Source organism: Uranotaenia lowii, chromosome 3 (genome assembly GCF_029784155.1).
Source record: "Uranotaenia lowii strain MFRU-FL chromosome 3, ASM2978415v1, whole genome shotgun sequence".
In the NCBI taxonomy this organism is placed as follows: domain Eukaryota; kingdom Metazoa; phylum Arthropoda; class Insecta; order Diptera; family Culicidae; genus Uranotaenia; species Uranotaenia lowii.
Genome location: NC_073693.1, coordinates 190,833,290 through 190,840,236, shown reverse-complemented (window position 1 = coordinate 190,840,236; position 6,947 = coordinate 190,833,290).

The following is a 6,947-nucleotide window of genomic DNA, read 5'->3' as shown; positions in this document are numbered from 1 at the left end:
GAACCGAATAATTTAAGCCAGCCTTGTGTTTAGGTGAGTTAGTGAGGATCAAAACCAACCAACCTCAACGGAAGAGTATGTTTATGAGGCTCCCCAACTCCTCAATTGCACGGTGTTAATTTTACACGAAAAAAGTGGAAGATTGAGAAAAAATGTATAAAAATATGTTGATTAGATTAGTAATAAATGTAACTATTTCATTGAGTGTTTTTAGAAAAACTATCAATCCGAAAATCCATTTGTATACATTTACAACTCCACAACATTATGATTTTTCATCGATGGAAATCTCCGAAAAAAAAAATTGATTTTCTCAACGTGTCAAAGCACAATGAAATGTTCATTCTTAATGATAAAATTCGAAAGTTTGTTAAATCGAGTAGAAAATATGGGTGATTATAAGAGATTCGAGTTTATTAGTTTCAAACTTTGTATAAAACACAAAGTCGGAATATTTATAACGCTGCTGATTTTAAATTTTTTCAAAAACAGAGCGTCGACGTTGTAGAACGCTGCTGTTTAGAACAAGTTTTGCATTTTAGTACAATGCCTTCATTGACGCGACGCACCATTGTGGTGGCTCAAACGGAAAATGGTATCCCCAAAATGAAATGTCAACGCGACGCTGACGCGACGCGACGTCCGACGCTGTATTGTGTTTCTGCCTTTACACTTCGTCGGCCAAACGGGAGACTCACGCCCAGACACGTTGAGGATCGAATATCGACTGGACGACTGTTCACAACATGTCAGCTCAGTCGTCGTGTGTGTGCGTGCATTCGAAGGAGAGATTATCGAATCGGAAAGGCCTATCGGCCAAGAGAGTGTCGCGCTCGCAATCATCGGCTACACAAACACTACACAAAAAATATGCCCATCGAAAGAGGAGATTCTAATGAATCTCTAGGTATATAAAAAGTGACCTATTTGATTTCAAATTTTAGAGAAATCAAGCTAACAAAATCCCGTAAACCCACCGACACGAGGGGGAGTATGAAAAATGACAAAAAAGATGTGAGTTTCATGACCACATACTGAACAACAGAGATTTTTGAGAAACCAACTATGTTCTACGAAAATAATAATAAAGTTAACGAAAAAAAACTAAAATTTGAATTATAAGAATCGGTCCATTGGTAACCGAGATACAGCAATGCAAAGCCAAAATTGAGTGACTTTTTTGAAGTAAGAATTTTTTCTACCGGACGTTCCGGGATAGCGGCCAAAACTTCCTTTGGACCACCAAAAACTTATACATCCATGGATAGATTTATTCTTGACAATTCCAAATATTATAAAATCAGCGCAATATTTGGAATCTGTCACAAGTTATAAGCATTCTAAAAAGAGCTCTTTTTCGGGACTTTTTTCATTCGGAATCAGCTACTGGTGATGTCGTAAAATATTTTGACTATTTTTTTCAATATTTATAAACTAGAATAAATTATCTATACAATGAATTAAAATTCATCGAAATCGGTCAATATTTGCGGCCAGGAGAACGTACGTAAACTACAGGTCAAATTTATCTAAAATAGATTTGTACGGAGATTTTGCGAACGGCTTTGGAAGGTTAAATGAAATTTTTAGAAACGTCAAACTAAAGACTTCCGACAATCTAGTACCAAGGGTGGCCAACATTTTCAACAGGCGAGCCAAATTTCAGAAAGGAGATGGGCTGGCGGGCCAGAAACAATAAATTGTTCCAGGGTATTCAAACAAATAATAACAGATTTTTGAAAACGCTTTAAAAACATTTGCCTATGTCACATCGAGTATAGATTCATCATGATAAATTATTTTTCTTAATTGCATATTTTTACAAATTACGCTTCATTTGAAAAATAGTAGAAATATTATCCCAACTTATGTATGTGCGCCAATCATTTCAAGGGATTACAAACCTCCTCGGTTTATCAATCTCAGAAATGCAAATCACGTGATTGCAATGGACATTGAGGCTTATTCTGCGACTCGAGTGACGTGACTTACAAAATTTCATATAGTTTTGCAAGCTTAATTAGCTTCTCTAGCCTCGAAATTTTCGTTCGGATAAGCTGCTATTGGTCTTCAGAACTCATCGATACACAAATTTCTTTTCTGTAGCATTTTCTGAAGTCAGGACGAAGAAGTGAAATTTCGTGAGTTACGTCACCCGAGTCGCAGAATAAACCCCATTAAGTCAATTTTATGGTCTCCAAATAAAAAAAATGAATCTCTAAATACAAAATTTTATACACCAAATATCAGTAATCTCAATCCTACATTCCATTCTTAGCAAAAGCTTTGCAAATTTTAAAATTTTATTTATTTTTTGCATATTCTTCATCCAATCCGAAAATATTCTTCACAAAAGCCTTCCCTATTTATGCTTTTCCTGTCGCTCTGCTTTTGTTAACCAGAGTCGAAACAATCTGCAAAAAAACATTCTCAGCAACAGCTTTCTCAAACTGTGCTTTTCTTGTCACTCTGTTTCTGATAACCAGAGCCGGAATAATTCGATAGTATTCTTAGAAACAGCCTTCCCAACCAGAAGGCTAACTCAAAACAAACAATCGGAAGCTGCAGCCTTAAAAATCTGCGCTTCCAAAGCCAATTCCATCTTTTTCCACCGGAAGGCCAAATCAAAGCAAACAATCAGCAAAAGCAGCCTTAAAAATCTGCTCTTCCTAAGCCAATTCCGTTTTTTCCACCGGATGGCCGAATCATAACAAACAATCGGCTGCAACAGTCCTAAAAATCTGCGCTTCCAAAGCCATTCCGTCTTTATCCACCGAAAGGCCAAATCATAAAAAACAATCAGCAGCAGCATCCTATTAAAACTCTGCGCTTATTTAGCCAATTCCGTTTTTTTTTTTCACTGGAAAGCCAAACCAAAACAAATAACCAGCAACAGCAGTCTAAAAATCTGCGCTTCTTAGCCAATTCCATCTTTTTCCACTGGTAGGCAAAACCAAAGTTAACAATCACATCAAGCACATCTATGGTCTGCTCGCAAGGATAATGACGCTTAAGTCATTGATAATAAAATCGACGTACCTCATCAACCCTGTACCGGAAACGAAACATGGTAGAAAAATAGAAAGGGATTATGAACTAAATTAAATTAAATTAGAAACTCAGAGAACATATCTTTGGAAACGCCGCATAGACAAGCATAGAAAAGTCCACAATAACAGAATAATGAAAAAAAAAATGGCTATGACTTAACAGAGAACATGAGAGCAAAGGAAGAAGCCACTTTGTTTGTATTTAACGTAAGAGTCAGTTGAATATCTGATGAGATGTGGTTTCATTGCGATCTTCCTCAATTCCCGTTTAAATGTTACAAATTAAATCGACTCAATAAATAAGCCCTATCGGAGGGAACTGATGAACTCCAGACCGCCAAAACACGAGTCAGCAACCAGAAAGTGTTTCGAATAGCACCGATTTACGGGGTTTTCGCCTCCGGCGGTAGCGAAAAGCTGACTGTAGCAGGGTGGTAAAATTGCCCAAAAGAAACGTGTTGCAAAAAAAAGGATATCTCTCGGGCACACCAATGAAATGAAATGATATATCCTGTGGCCATGGGGCTATATTTTCACAACGGGATGGTAAGTTAATGTTGCGGAAAAAGATAAAAGCCAGCCTAGAAAAGCGTGCTGTGGGCCACTGCTAGAAGCTGTAAAAAAAAGTTATGCGGAACGGAAGGACAATATAAATTTGCCCTATTCATATCGTGTACCGCAAATCAAACGCTAAACCAGCTGGCGCGCCATGTTTCGTTCTGTTGCGTTATAGTTTATTTGGCCTTCTGGTGGTTCATATAAAATACGGCTTAGAACACATTTTCAGTACTCTGAAGTTGCGGGCAAGTGATATAAAACATACATCATAAACGTGCCCGATGTGGCAGTATCGAGCCGACAAAATCTCAACAGCGACTAGGCAAATACATGGAAAAATGTTATAAAATCATTCGGGGCTGTCTAGTATGAAAACTTTGCCTTCGTGAGGTACGATTGGTAGGGTATGCGAATTTATTGCAGGATAATTTCTCTATATATATAAATCTGAGAGTCTTCCTCCTTTATAAAGGGTGATACGGTCAAGATTTGGTCAATATCAACTTGACGAATTTCTTTCAATTTTGCATTTAAAAAACCTGAACACCCCTCATTTTGAAGGTGTGTGTGTGTGTGTGTGTGGAATGTTGATCCTATTTTTATTTTGGAATTCACCCTTCAGTCGTCAAAATTGCGGTCAAGGAAGAAGAGCAGCGCATCAAAATTTTGCACGCGCATCGCGAAAATCCGAGCTACTCGCACGCAAAGCTGGCAAAATCGCTAAAAGTTGACTAATCAACCGTTACAAATGTAATTAAAGTGTTTGGAGAACGTTTGTCGACAGCCAGGAAGTCTGGATCGGGGGGAAATCGAAAACCGGAAGCCGCTGAGACGACAAAGAGAGTTGCCGGTAGTTTCAAGCGAAACCCTAACCTCTCTCTCCGATATGCCTCAAATAAGCTGGGTGTATCGTCTACAAACGTGCATCGAGCCAAAAAACGAGCCGGACTATCGACTTACAAGAAGGTAGTGACTCCAAATCGCGATGATAAACAAAATACGACGGCCAAAGCGCGATCCCGGAGGCTGTACACGACGATGCTGACGAAGTTTGACTGCGTGGTAATGGACGACGAAACCTACGTCAAAGCCGACTACAAGCAGCTTCCGGGACCATGATGAATCTAGTATGGTCTCACATGCCAAATCACACGTTCAGCCATATTGGAAAAAGTTTTGACAGCTGGCTGAAGTGTTTACGAAAAAGGAAATCCAGGGATGCCAGGTGTTTGAGATGAAAAATCAGAGAAATTTGAAAAAAAAAAGTCTTTGTATCTTACATTACAATACATTCCGCACTTTTCGGACGCTCTGAAAAAGCTGTGATTAATCGTGATAATAGGAAGAATCTATTAAGGGTGGACCAAACATCAAGAATCCTAAACCGGATGTTGCTTGTCCGATCCTTGGCATCAAGGTCGAACTCAGGGTGTTCACCATCGAAGCGGAAATCGAGGCTACATCATGCGCTACGTCACTGCCACCGTTGACGCCGCACTTTCCACCACCCTTTAGCTCATCGGTTCCCTCGTTCAAAAGTGCCAAAAACTTCATCTGGTTTTTCCAAATGATACCCATCAGATCCAGATTACTCGATTGGATCTTCTGAAGCAGCGATGGTAACAGACGGGGGTCTTCCTGAAGCAGCTTCTTCGGATGTTCCTGCAGGAGTGCCAGTCGCTTCTCGGACGATGGAATGTAATGCCTCGCCATGTTTCCATCCGATTCGATGACTTTCTGCTGCTTCTAGACAGCTCTTGGAAGAAAAAAGTGTTGAATAAGCATAAATTTGTCATAAGTAACGCATAACCAATGTTACTCACCGCTACCGATAAAGCTGGCACCGTCGTTTATAGGTCCATCATCTTCCAGCTTTGCTTACCAGCCCGGAGCTCAGCCGGAAGATTTTTTTCGATTCTATGAATTATATTTGCAAAAATCAAGGCGAAATCTTTGTCTTAGCAATATCTGGATGATTGGCAAAACTTCGTGATTTACTAAAAATCAGAGCACCTGGCATCCCAGCCAGCCAGCAGCCAGCCAAACAGCCAGCTGTCAAATTTCGGCTGCGTTTCGCCTCCTCCTCCGCATCCAACCCTCGTCTACTTTAGCCAAAGTGAGACCACCATGCGAAGTAGTTCCACATCCTCGTGGTGCAGAGTGGAAACGTGTCTTCAGACTTGTCACCTAGGCGTACGGCCGAGAGAACTACACGTCACACTTGGTGCAGCCAGCCCGCCGACGAGCTGCGTGCCGAGTGTGGCAAAAACGTGGTGCGCCTGGCACCTTGGTACCAGTGCTCAGTTGCAAGAGGGAGGGTCGGAACGTGAATCGGATAGTCGCGACCCCGATTGAGCGGGTTTTGATCGATCTGCCTTTTGGAGAGGTTCCTGTCCCCAATTCGCGGATACGATCGACTCACGACAGACAGAGGGGCCTTGTGCCGTAACATGTGGCGCCCAGTGGATGGGCCTCAGGTTGAGTCTCGAAGAGTCGAGACGGAGAAATAGTAGGATGTGTGGATATCTCCGTACCCGAGGAGAGGCGAGTTGTTCTCGTCTCGAATTGGGTCAAGAGACGATTTGTGTGAGGACCCTCAAGACACGAGGAGAGGTGGGTAGAGTCGCCTCGAATTGTGTCAAGAGGATGAGCGTGAGAAGGTCTCGATTCACGAGGAGAGACGGGTCGTGACGTCTCGAATTGTGACAAGAGGCCGTATGTGGGACTCGAGTCACGAGTAGCGGCGAACGGACTGCCAACCCGTGAGTCGTGAATCGTGACAAAGAGTTGATGAAGATTGCTGGTGTAGCACGTACAAAAACGAGTATTTGCCTTGGAGCGCATTGCACGAGTATGGTATCCCATGTCGGGTATAGCCTTCGTAGCAGGTCCGGATGGGAATTATGGCCAGAGGCCCCAGGTGGACTTTATGGCGTAGGGGTACATAGTATCATGAGTCGTCCAATTGCACTTATGGACCCAGAGTAGCAAACTGGGGGGACGCGATGCCTCGCCGCGCCTTGGGTTGCAATCCGTAAAAAGGATTTACCACCTGGGTGATCAACTAAAAAAAAAAAAAAAAGACCACCATATCTAGATTCATCATGTCCGGGACAGGAGTTTTATACGGCAAAAGGAAGGGGAAAGGTAGCAGATATTTTCAAGCACATGAAACTGCCAAAGTTCGCGAATAAATATTTGAATTGGCAAGCCATCTGTACCTGTGGCTTGAAAAGCAGCTTTTTCATAGCTTCCGGAACTGTCAACCAAGAAATTTACGTGAAAGAGTGTTTGAATAAACGTTTGCTGCCTTTCCTGAAGAAACACGGTTGTTCCGTA